Genomic DNA, 14,688 nt, shown 5'->3' on the forward strand with positions numbered 1-14,688 from the left:
CATGGCATTGAATTCCTTTGCTGTGACTGGGCTTTTCATCTGACTTCTTCTGGTATTCACTACCTTTCCTGATGTCGAAAGGGATGTTCCGGACATGTGGTTTCTGCCTCCTGTCCATTCTTTTCAGCACTTTGTTGAACTGTTTTCCAAGGAGCACAACTGCGTTAGTCAGACCTTCATCAGTATCCAGGTCATACTCATCTTCTTCTCCTTCATCATTGGACACGAACGCCAGGTTCTTGCTCTTCTTTTCAGTCCTATCCGAGAGTCCTAGCTCAAAGGTTTGAAGGGAACCAATGAGTTCATCTACTCTCATGTTGCAAATGTCTTGGGCCTCCTCTATTGCAGTGACTTTCATGTCAAATCTCTTAGGCAAAGATCTGAGGATCTTTCTCACCAGCTTTTCATCTGTCATCCTTTCTCCCAAGGCAGTGCAAGCATTGGCAATTTCAAGAATGTTCATGTGGAAGTCATGAATGCATTCTTCCTCCTTCATCTTCAGATTTTCGAATTTTGTAGCCAATAGTTGCAATCTGGACATCTTCACTTTGGAGGTTCCTTCATGAGTGGTTTTCAGAATCTCCCATGCATCCTTGGCAACTGTGCATGTGTTGATCAATCTGAAGATATTCTTGTCAACTCCATTGAATAGGGCATTCAAGGCTTTGGAGTTTCCAAGTGCCAATTCGTCTTCTTCTTTTGTCCAGTCTTCTTCTGGCTTCAATTCATCAGTGGGCTTTCCTTCTGTGTCCAGCATCTTGGGATGTTCCCAGCCTTTGATGACAGCTTTCCAGGTTCTGCTATCCAGTGATTTGAGGAAGGCCACCATCCTTGCTTTCCAGTATTCATAGTTGGTTCCATCCAGAATTGGTGGTCTGTTCACTGGTCCTCCTTCTTTCTCCATGTTCATCAGAATTTATCTCCCTAGATCTCACTCAGTGATTTAGAGTGCCCGCTCTGATACCAATTGAAATTCTGATACTGAGGACAGATGTCATACAGGATGTCACGACATCGCGCTTCAGAACATGCAGATTGTATATGACAGTATGAACAGATTAAACAAATAAATAACACAAGAGGATTGTTAACCCAGTTCGGTGCAACGTCACCTACATCTGGGGGCTACCAAGCCAGGGAGGAAGTCCACTAAAATAGTATTAGTTCGAAGATCTAACAGCCACTGTATACAACCTTCTCACCTAACCACTACCCATGCAACTTCTACCTAAGAGCCACTCTTAGATATGAGAACCCCTCTCACTCCCTCTCAATCACTCACCCGTGTTTACAAACAAATCAGGAACACACCAGAGATTGCTCTCTGAACAATAGAGATCAACTCTACACACTCAGGTCCAACACTTGATGTTAGGGTAGCATCAAGGTGGCTCACAAAAACACTCAAGTCATAAAGCTCACAAAATAACTCTTCAATCTCGGACTTGGTGGAAAACTCGTGCAGCCTTCATGTTTATATAGCAGTGTGCGTATCTGGGCTGCAACAACTTGCGCTGGATAAGATCTATCATTCTCCTGAAAAATCTGCACTTAAAGATCTAAAAGATAAAGTTTGATCTTTTAGTTTTTATCTTTAATCTTTAATCCCTGAACGAACTATTCAAGTTTGTAATTCGAACTTTAATTATCTTTTAATTCGTTCCTAAAGATAGATCGCCTAATCTGTTGCTGACTGCACATTAATCTGTTAAAGGTATAACAGATTTATGTGTCCAGTATTTTCGGGCAGGATGTCCTGGACATTGTATCCGACATCGTGGATCCTGCAGCTTCAATTCTTCATTTGACATTTTATCTTGCCTTGTGCATTGTGCAGCCCGATCTGATTCCTTGTCATAATGTTAGACATCATGTGCAGCAACTCCAGCTTTCCTTCATTGTCTAAGTGCTTATGTTTTAACAAAATTTTAGCCAATCTTTTAAAACTCAGTAAAGCTAAGCACTAACAGTACACAACAAAACACTAACTGAATCAGTCGCTAAAAACAGTCACTAAATAGGGAACGCGACTGAAATGCAAAACAGAATGCTACACAAAACAAAACAACACACACTCACAACTTAAACGACAGAGCTACACACAAAACAACTAAACACTATTATGAACCTTTGGTCCACTGCTCCCCGACAACGGCACCAAATTTGATCGAGGCCGTACCTGAATCAAATAAACATTAAAAATGTAGTATCTAGGAAGTGATCCTAGGTTGTCTCCCAACGAGCAATGGTCAACCAACGTTCATAATAGATAGTGATAAAACAGTAACAAATTGGGGGGTGTTTGTTTTTGTAATTTAAACAACAAGCAAATTTTAATTAGAAAATAACAAAATTAAAACATGTTGTTTCCCCTTGATTCACAAGCAAGTCTCTTATCCTAGGTTATGAGGATTTATCCCTAACCAGTTCAACTACTTAATCCAACCCTAAATTAAATTACTAAGCAAAATTTAACATAAGGCTGTCATTATGTGATTAAGTAACACATACACCAATTAATCATGAACGAAACTGATCATAAAGCATGAACGTAAATTAAGTGCAGAGACAATTAATCAAGCACTAAGCATGCATGGATTAATAGCAACAAATACAGAGCAATTGGTGAAGAGGAAAAATTGATCAGAATTCAATAGTAATAACAAAACCTCAAAGAGAGCTATGCTTGCTCCTCAGAGAAAACAATGTTGGAGACTTAGCCTTCCATTAATCAGCAGAAAATGAAATTGCAATTGGAAGCAGAAAACGAAATTGTAGATTGAAGCAGAAACGAAATTGCAGAAAATAAATTTTATTGCTACGTGAACAGTGTGCATGAAAGACAATAAAAACTGGAATTGCAAAACCCTAAAATTATTCTCCTCTCCAAAAAACTCCTAAAACTAAAACCCTGGTGTTGATATATAGGTCCTCAGCCCCAAAGCTTACAAATCTATTTTAAGTCCAAGCCCATAAACGAAATAAAATAAAATATGGACAAGATAAGATAAGATTGGATGAAATAAAATCTAGACGAAATAAAATCTAGATGAAATAAAATCTGGATAAGATAAGATTTGATAAAATAAAATTGTCTGCTCTCTTCAAGTTCAAGCCCAATTCCGGATTCAAGTCTAATTGTTTATAATTCTCCTGAAATTAAATTAAAAACACAAAATTAGTCAAGTAGGCCCAAATGATAAAACTACATAATTAATTTGACAATTAAGGCTAATCAGTAATTAAAATGGTGACAAAAAGGGTTAAGAAATAGGAGAAAATAATGACACATCACCAGGTAAACATATTTAATTAATACATTCTGTTTTGCATCCATGTTGAACCTGTGAACACTAACACATCAATAAGTTATAGGTACTCATTAATAGCTCAAGTTTATGATGAATCTGAAGCTGCGTGGTTAAAATTACCAAATTTTGATGTTCAAAAGTTGGTCAATGAGGAATGGCATAAACTTATTTTGACAACTGAGGTAGTTACAAATTTGTCATGGGCATGTGATGGTTTTAATAGTATAACCAATGTTTCCTAAAGTTGCTTTGCTGACTTATAAATGCAGGATCCTGATACTAGAGTGTATTCACCTAAGGTAATGTCGCTTATCGGCAAACATCTTCTATTTTTAATAGAAAGAGAAAGTGTTGAAGGTAGATGTCTTCGAGATGTTGTTAACTATCCTAATGCATATACGGTACATCTAATCTGTCATGACAAGCAAGTGTTAAGGATGTTTCATTCCAAGGAGTTCTTAATTGTGGCACAGAAGGTATGTGAAATATTGAATGTTATTATAGTCTAGTGGTTAGAAAACTATTTTTTTAATGATAATTAAACGATTTCGTATTGCCAGTTAGGTGCAAAGATAGTTGCACATAGATCATCAATTGAAAATGCTAAGATGATTATTACATAGCCTGTTCCACCTGCAATGTTAATTGAATGGATTAAAAAGCAAAAGGAGGACCTCAAGTGTCAAGGTTATCGCGGAAGCAGGAATGATGCACCCCAGGATACACAAATTTTGAATGATGAATCAGCATCTTCTTAACTATTGCAAATTGGTTCATGACTGTAACATATAATTGTTGTGATCAAATTTTATGTTTAGAACAGTGCATTTTGGGATATTATTTTGATTTTTGTTCTCCTTTAATGTAAGCCATTGCTCATAAATAATATAAGAAGGAAATTCAAAATACATGGCAATTTCTTATGTCCAAAATATGATCATTGTCAATTGTATAACCATAATTAACTAAAACTTTTCTAAAATAGAAACAAAAATCACATTTTAGGCTCTATATGAAGTTTAGTGTTAGTAGCAGTACGCTATTATATCATTGTTTACAAATCACAACAAACTAGATCAGTGAACCAAAAATGTCATGGAAGAGGTGTTAGGTGTCCTGGGAGCCTATTATCAAAAGCAATTTTTAACTAAAGTTGTTGTAAAATACAAACAAAAATGACATTTTAACCACGCAACAAGTTTATTGTTAGTAGAAATAAACTATTAAAATCAAATGGAGGGTCATTTTGACAAAGGATTAGAAATCCAATTCAATCTAAACTTAATGCGCTTAAACCAATGACAGCAAAGCAAATCAGTGCCCAAGAAATATCACCAAGTAGGTGTTAGGTGTCATGAGAACTTATTATCAAAAGCAAATAGAGGTTTGTTTTGCATGTGTGCCGTTAGCCTATTACCAATTGAATGGGATAGCTCTATAATTTTATAGCCTGTTATTAGCCTATTTTATCATCAATAAGAAAGTAGAGTCAGTATGTGGTAAGTGTTGGCTAAAAGATGGCTATAAGTCTACTAAGTCTACCATCTAACATAAAACTGGTGTGACCAATGAAAGCTATCAAACAAGTGTACTAAGAGTTCCAATAAGTCACCTTTTGTCTTCTAACCATGTTACCATGTAAAACCATGATTAAAAGCACAAGATTATCGATATGATAGACTTGGTATATGATTTTTCAAGGCTAAAAACTCATGCAAGAACTGTGTCATAGGTGGTAGGTGAATTACGATTGATGCAACAATGTGGTTCACATCCACACAACCATATATGTTCACAAAAATAACATGAATCTTCAAAGTCTCATTAAGAAATTTGTTGAGTCATATTTTGCTAAGATGTCTTCAGTTCTTAATTATACCAAGTAACAGTTTGAGGTAATGAACCATGGAAGAAGTGGGATCTAACAAAACAATTTCTACAAGTCTGCAAGATTAAAAAGAAAACTGATATTGCAAGGAAAGTGTTTAAGAACAAGTCAACCTGATAGTACAAAAAAGACACATATATACAATGAAAATATATGTCTTGTATCTATATACTAATATTGTGAAGTTGTCTTGTTGTTAAAAGGTGTATTGCTACATATGTTGTGAATACTGAAATTCTGTTATGAAAATCATAAGAATTGTTAAAGCACCTGGAAGAAGTGGCAGCCAAAGAAGCTTTCAAATGTCATTATGATATGTCACTAATACTCAACCAAATAGCCATCACCTCCAAACTAGACAGAGGAAAACTATCAATAACATGTGTAGGCTTCATAATAATTTGTATAATGAATTTGAAGCCGTATCTTCAACTTCTACTGTACTACTAGATAGTGAAATGCATGATCATTCCTTTGTACATGAACAAGCAAATGATCCACTTCAACAGACATATGAAGGCTTTTCAGATGACAATACTGAAAATATAGGTGACAATAATTTGAAATACTATATCAAACAAATTACACCTCAAAGTAATAATCATACTTGTGTTACTGTTGGTTGTAATGCATAAACTACTAACAGTTTAATAGATGATGAGAATGAGTTATCTGATGGTGTTCATGAATCTGCTCATGACATTAGCACATGTTTAAGTCTCACATTGTAGAGGCTTTACCTTTAGCAATATGTTGTTAATGCCAAATTAAGTAACATGTATTTTCTAGGATATGTTGATCTAGGAGATCCTTCTGAAACATGTGCAAATTGCCAAGCTGTTATGTGGTATTAAGAAAGAACAAGAAAAAATAGAAACCAAGCTATTGCCAAATATAGTCTTTGTTATAGCATAGGAAGGATACAACTTCTTTTTCTCAAGAATCCTCCAATGCTTTTGCAACAACCACTATGTGATCAAGAATCACGCGAAAGTAGAAATTACCAACATAATATCAGGGCTTATAATATGATGTTTGCTTTTAGCTCTCCTGGAGACAAGATAGATAAAAGTGTGCTCAAAGGAAAAGGTCCAACAATTTATAAAATTCATGGACAATCATGTCATTTGATTGGAAGCCTATTACTAATGCCTGGGAAACCTCCAAATTTTTTTTGACTTGGTTTGCATTAAATGGCTATGTGTCTATTTTTATTCGGTTGTGATATCGTTAAATGGATGGCTATATGCATGACATTTTTAAAACTTGTGCAAGGCAAAATATATTAGATTCACTACTGGTGACCAAGTTAAAAGAAATGCTTGATGAACACAATGTGTTTGCTAAGTCCTTTAGGATGGCCAAAGATAGGTATGATTACTTTCAGATAGAGAATCTTAACCTGCTATTGATAACAGACGGAAAAAAGGATGGAATAATCTATAATTTGCCCATAGTTTTAGAGGTGGCTGCAGTTATTGTTGGTGATGCAAATCAATCTATCAATCGAGACATTATACTTGAAAGACAAAGTGGACATTTACAAAGAATCAATGAGCTTCATCCAAGTTATCTTGGATTGCAATATCCTTTCTTGTTTCCTTATGGTGAAGATGGAACTACAGTGATATCAAACATAGAGATATAGGTGATTCTCATCAGAGAAAGAGAAACAGATTAATTATCAGAGAGTTTTTGTCTTTTAAGCTGCAGTCCAGAAAAGATGAAGCACAAACTTTATTGAGGTCTAGAAGGTTATTTCAACAATTTATTGTTGATGGTTACACAATGATGGAAGCAAAACAATTATTGTTCATCAGAACTCATCAAAAGCAATTGCATTGTGTTCAACATAACACTTTAAAAAACCCACATCAGCCAATTGAAAATCAGAATGCCAGTTGTGGAAAACGTATTATTTTGCCTTCATCTTTTGTTGCTAGTTAGAGGTATATGGATCAATTGTACTTTGATGGAATGACCATATGTAGCATTGTTGGATTTCCAGATTTGTTTTTGACTTTTACTTGCAATCCATATTGGCCAGAGATTCAACGGTCTTTTTTAGGTCTTAATTTAACTGCACAAGATTGGTTAGATATTGTCACAAGAGTTTTTAAACTCAAGCTACAACAACTTATGTCTGACTTGAAAGGAAAAAAATTAGGCAATGTGCTTGCATGTAAGTTGCGCGTTCATAATGGAGTTAGTACTCAATTGACTATTGTGTGTATATTTGTCATTAAAATAACCATATTACAATTGTAGATATCTACACAATAGAATTCCAGAGAAGAGGTTTGCCGCATGCTTATATCTTGCTGTTTTTGGATGTTGGCAGCAAGTATCCATCTCTTGCAGATATTGATCGCATCATATCAGCTGAGATACCAGATTCTATTGAACAACCACAACTATATGATTGTGTCAATAAACATATGATGCATGGTTCATGTGGTCATGCAAACAGAATGTCTCCATGCATGAAAGATGAAAAATGTTCTAGATATTTTTCCTAAAAAATGGCAACCTAAAACTGTTGTTGACCAAGAGGGCTATCCCGTTTACAAAAGGCATAATGATGGTAAATATATTGACAAAAATAGGATAACACTAGATAATAGATATTTGGTACCATATAATCCAAATATGTTGTTGAAATATAAGGCACACCTCAACATAGAATGTTGCAATCAATCAACATCCATCAAATATTTATTCAAGTACATTAATAAAGGTTATGATCGCATAATCGCGACTCTCGTACCTGTCCAAAATAACGATGGAACTACTGGACATATTGTTGATGAGATTAAGCATTATCTTGATGGTAGGTATATTTCTCCTTGTGAATCTTGCTGGAGAATATTTTCATTCCAAATTCATAAGAGATCACCTGCTATTGAAAGGTTGTACTTTCATTTGCCTGGTGAAAATTTAGTAATATTTTTCCAGGAAGGAAAAAATCTAGCGTACTTGCAATTCGTTTCAAAGTTTACATACATTGCCAAGTATAGATGTTGGAGGCCACGCAAAGGTGGAAATACAATTGGCAGGTTTAACTGGGTACCTCTAAGTAAAGGAGAATAATTACCTTTGGATGATGTTGGTTGTGGTTAGAGGACCAACCACCTATGAACAAATTCGTATAATTAATGGGCAACTATATTCTTCATTTGGAGAAGCTTGCTTTGCTATTGGCTTCTTGCTTGACAACAAGGAATATATTGAGGCTTTAAGAGAAGCATACCATTAAGGTTATGACCAATTCCTAAGAAGATTGTTTATAACAATGCTCATATTGAATAGCATTGAGAGACCAAATCAAGTGTGGGATGAAACATGGGAGTGTCTAATTGATGGTATTCTTCATCAACAGAGAAGGATAAGAAACATGTCAGGTAATGTAAAGTAAACCTTGTATTCTTTTATTGAATGCAATTTTTGTTTAAAACTTAAAAATTCAATTGTTTATTTCTATCCAAAGATTTAGATATTGAAACAAGAGTTACAGAATTTGGCATTGATTAAAATTGAAGAGATATTACAATTGAACAAAAAATTGTTAAAGGATTATCCAACCATGCCTTTTCCAAGAAATATGTTCCAGTCATGTTTTGGTAATAGATATATATATATGCTTAACAGAATTATGACAAGGCTCAATTACAACATGATTTCCAAACATACTTTGCTTCTCTAGCAGGTTAGGAAAAGCTAGTGTTCTTTTTATTCTAATATCACTACAATAGCAACAATGATGACTCAATCATGTCAATCTAATTACATTTTTTGTAATAAACAAACAAATGAACAGAGACATATCTTTAATTTAATCATCAATGTTGTCAATAGACAGGCTGGTGGAATGTTTTTCCTGTATGGATATGGAGGTACGGGGAAAACCTTTATGTGAAAGACATTAACTTTTGCATTACATTGAAAAGGTGATATTGTTTTGACAGTTGTCTCAAGTGCTATAGCCTCATTGTTATTACTCAATGGCAGAACTGCACATTCAAAATTTTCTATTCCTGTGCCTACATTAGACAACTCCACATGTAATATCCACCTAGGTACAGAACAAGCTGAACTATTAAAGGCAACCAAATTGATTATATGGGATGAGGCTCGTATGACTCATAAGTATTGTTTGAAGCATTAGATAAAACATTAAATTCCATCATGTGCATGTCTAATTTCGACAGTGGTCCATTTAGTGGAAAAGTTGTTGTGTTTAGAGGTGGTTTCAGGAAAATTCTTCTCGTCATCCAAAGAAGAAGTAGATCTAACATAGTGCACTCTACTATAAATGCTTCATATATGTGGGACTACTGCACATTTTTAAAGTTGACAACAAACATGTGTTTGTACTCCAACCTAACAATCACAAATGCACAAGAAATTAAGAGCTTTTCTCAGTGGCTGATAGATGTTGGTGATGGGAAACTAGGAAAAGGTGATGATGGGCTATACGACGTAGAAATTTCATCATAATTGTTGATTACAAACTTCATCGATCCTATTGAAGCAATTGTCAGCCATACTTACCTAGACAAATCCATAGCTATTCTAGCTTCAACGAATGAGGTTGTAAACCAAATAAATGACTACATATTAAACATCATCCCAGGTGAAGAGAAAGAATATTTTAGCTATAATTCAATTGACATGAGAGATGTTGCAGCAAGTGAATGTTATGAAGTTGTTACACCTGAATTTCTACATTCATTGAAGACATCATGAATACCTATTCATAAGATAAGGCTAAAAACAGGCACACCTATTATGTTGATTTGGAATTTAGACAAGCAGAAGGTCTTTGCAACGGAACAAGGCTAATTGTCTCTAGAATGGCCAATCATGTTATTGAAACACAGATAATTTCGGGAAAAAGCATAGGAAGTTTGGTGTATATTCCATGAATGTATTTATCCCCATATCAATCTCCATGGCCTTTCAAGATGACTAGAAGACAATTTCCATTTATATTTCATATGCCATGACAATAATAAATCGCAAGGACAATCTCTTCAAAGTGTAGGATTATATCTTCCTAAACCAGTTTTCAGTCATGCCCAGCTTTATGTGGCATTCTCTAGAGTTCAGAGCAAAAGTGGATTGAAAATTGTTATTCATGATAAAGAAACAAAACCACTAAACATAACAACCAATGTGGTGTTCAAGGAAGTTCTTCAAAATCTGTAGTATGTTCTAAAACTAGCTAAATAATTACTGATGACATTGAAACCTATTGATATTGATCATGAACCTTTTCCATGCAAGGTTGTTTATTGCGGTGTATGTTGTAACACCTTCATCACATGAAGTTTTTGTAGAATTTGTTTGATCACATCAACATCTTGCTGAATTTGATACAAGCCAAATTGTTGTAACACTTTTTGAAATTGTTTAACACAACTAACATTATCTGCAAGAAAAGCACTTGAAATACACTTCTTTGTGTTTTTCAATTCTCTGAATATGAGACCTTAATTACCTATGTTCCTTCTAAGATTGTAACATGTGTTTGTAGTGAATGGTTTATTGACTTGGACTCATTTTAAGATTACATGTTTTTGTAATTCTAGGATAAGGTATTATATTGTATTTATAGTGTAATGGTTTGGTCTTACTCATTGAATAAAAACACCATTCTTGTATGGACCATCAGGTTTCAGTTCAAGGCTGAATGCATGTATACTTAATGCAATGTTTAACATTGTTGTTTGTAGCAGGTGTCATGTAAGCCAAGACTCTACATTAACAACATTTGTCATATGGTACCCTGTTGTGGATAAATTGTATCACATTGTAATGGTGCAACGTTTATTTTTGAATCATAAGTATCACTTTCTAAGAGTTTAAGTTGCAAGGTATCATGATTGGAAAAATATTTATCATAAGCAGTTCCTCCATGTTTCTCAATACACTAGAGCTAAAATTGACCTCACTTATCATCTGCATTTTGATGTAACATAATGAATTAACATTAAGACATACCTGTATTGCGTATATGATGACCATTCCTACTAATATCAATTGATTTCAAAGGAAATCAGAATTAAAGAATTTGTTAATTTATAAAGAAAGAACTAAGACAAGAACTATAATTTTCATCCTCTCATGCTACCTTGAGACATATTTTTTCGATAACCACTTCAAATAAATTGTAATTTATCTTTTTAAACATCAAATTTTTATATAAACCAATTGTTGAAATAGTCAAAAATAGATTCATGCACCTATCAAACTTGACTGTTATAATAATGTCTACAAACCCACATTTTCTTCATGCACCTATCAATAGTTACTAACAGATCTAATAGGCCTTAATTATTTGTTTGTCCATATTATACAATACCATGAAAATGATTTTTAATTAATTCAAACTTAATTTTAAATTTTCATATTAATGTAATTCATTGGTTGAAAACTTAATTTTAAATAAATTTGCAAAAATTATTTTTATACACACTCAAAATAGTAGCAATAAACAAATAATCGCTAATGACCCATACGAATAACAAATCTGTAATGACTTTATGGATTCGTAATACGTATCAGATTCACCAAAGGATAATTTTTTTAGTTATCTGAAATGGCATGGGTGTGCAAGTATATTGGTGGGTGCAAGAAGCAAAGGTGGCACTGCTAAAACGTTGTTCATTTTTAAAACCGCAAACACAGTTTCATTTCATGCTTTGCATTTCCAAAGCTTGCTTTGTCTTCTTCACTGACCAATGGAAACAACATCGAGTTTCTCCTAAAAATGAAGATGAAGTTCGTCCATCTAACCTGCAACGGTAGTGCCTTCCTGCACCAATGTCGCTGCCTACCACTATCAACTGGACACCTAACACGCGTCGAAGCACCGCGCCTGGTAAGATATTTCGAATACACTCTGTTTAGGGTTTTCTATTGTCTCTCATGCAGCCAACATCATATTAGCCTTTCTGAAATTGAGTTAATCCATAAATGAATTGTTTTATACAATGTGGAATACGAAAAGATAGACTTGAGCATTTAGTTCTAATTTATCAAACTGCATTATGAGTGGCCAACAATAGATTATGTTAGGCATGTTAATTGAATGGGCTTAACAATTATTACATTATACGTTAAGATGTTCAAGAATCAACAAATTTCATGAACTTTCTTAATAACTGATCATTTTGGGCCAAACTGTTAGAAAATATTTCTATTTTACCAATTTCATTTATATGAACACTGTATTCATAGCTTTGGCAATTGTCAACATAGAATTATACATTAAAAAAAATCATATGCATCATGTAGTGTTACGACATTGGTTTGTTTTTGTACTTCTTTGAGTATCATTGATATACCATGTAGTCTATTATGAAAGAGTAATTTTGAATTTGTTATTTCAGCTTTGTTCTATTGCATTTCGAAATTAGCTCTCTAGCAATTTATGAGTGATGCAGTTTTATCAATGTCATTACACTTATGTATTGGTTGGTTGTTCTGTTTCAATTCATAATATGCATAATCTGAATGTACATGATATGTAATTTATTAGTGCTACAGTTTTATCAATTCATAATATGTGTGAGATGTACATCTTTATGTGAAGCATTGTACAAACTGGCTTTCATCGTGACACAAGATTAGTGTCAATTTTGTTATAGGATTGTATAATAATCCGCTTAAATGGTTATTTATGTGTCAACATTTAATCATTCCAACTTTTTAACTCTATATGACCTTCAAAATTGATGAACAAAGACCATAGAAAGTGCTATGAAATGGCCAACATCATGTTGCAGATCACAAGAACATTAGAAGAGATTTTAAACACCGTTCATGCCAAAGAGCAAGTCAACCATTTATTATGATGTTGTTGTCATTTTCATTTTTATTTAACATATCATTTTTTCAATTATTTTGTACAATTGACCAATGAATTATTCTTATTCTAATGTTACATCCATTTCAAATGTAGACTTACGATGAAGTTAGTAGGTTGTTTGCCATGAGATGGAAGGACGTGCTTGAACGTTACTGACATTTGATTAACAAAAACGGGAATATGCATACTGTTGTGTACAATCAAGATTTGCACAACCCAACCATTGTCTCATGGTGGACAGCACTAAGGGATTTCTATCAGCTGATCGGAGATCATCAAGTGATGTTAACCCATTATCGCCAGAGTGTATTCTTGCTGACCATATTCAAAACCAACAATCATCCAAAATCATTCCCAAAATGACACTCATTATACCATTAAGTGACGAATTCGGTGACTTTCATGGTGCTTCTGAATCAATACAAAATTACTTGCAACAACTTGGTAAGTTATTTAACACGAAACTCAATCACTCAGTTAACCTTTATCTGCCAAATTTTTAATTTCTTCCATTTCTCACATAAAGTTGTTGTTAATATCAGGATGTTCTGAGCAGTATGTATTATTTCATTAAAGCAAAGGATTCAATTATTTGAATTTGGAAGACATTGTGGAATGCCGCATTATTTACAATGACCGGAGAAAGACAGCTAAAATTGGAGCAAAATGGAAAGTATTTTGTCAAACATAGTCTTTCGAACTTGGCATGCAAATTGTCTTTGAATTTCCCGATCCAACCGTTAACTATGTTTTATTTTGGCCATGTTTATAAATTAAGTACAATGTTATTATGAATTTTATAAATCCTTGTAAATCGACAATGTCATTCTCTTAACATTATGACTTTGTTATTTCCATTTTCGTATATAATATCAGTTTTCCTTTTGCTTCATATTCAAATTAGTTTTATACGTAGTCATGATTCATTTTTAACTTATATTAATTTTTTCCTCATTAATTTGATTTCAAATTTAATAAATAACAATATTGTACAATATTATAATTGTATAATCGACACCTGTATTGTAATTTTTATTTTTCTGCTTACGCGTGCAGACACACAATAAGAACTACACAATTGAATGATTTATAAAGAAAATAAGAAAGACAATTACTATAACTTTCATCCTTTCATGCTACCATGAGCCATATTGTTTTCTATAACCACTTCAAATAATTTTTAATTTATCTTTTTAAATACCAGACTCTTTTATTAACCAGTTATTGAAATAGTCAAAAATTGATTAATTACATTTTCAAAAAATGAATTTGACTATTTTTAATTTAACAAATCTATGTCTAATGTCTACAAACCTTCATTTTCAGCCTTAATTATCACATTTTCCATAATATATGATCCAATGCCAGTGCTTTTTAATTAATTCAAAACTTAATTTTCAAGTGTCATATTAATGTCGTGCATTGGCTGAAAATTAATTTTATATACTACAGTAGCACAAATTATTTTTATACACTCAAATTAGTAGCAATAAACAAAAAATTGTTATTAACGCATACAAATTACAAATCTGCAATAGTTTTATGGATTCATAATACGTAACAGATTCACCAAAGGAAAATTTTTCAATTGTTCGAAATGGTCTGGGTGTGCAAGT

The sequence above is a fragment of the Glycine soja genome, chromosome 11 (assembly GCF_004193775.1).
Source record: "Glycine soja cultivar W05 chromosome 11, ASM419377v2, whole genome shotgun sequence".
Lineage (NCBI taxonomy): Eukaryota > Viridiplantae > Streptophyta > Magnoliopsida > Fabales > Fabaceae > Glycine > Glycine soja.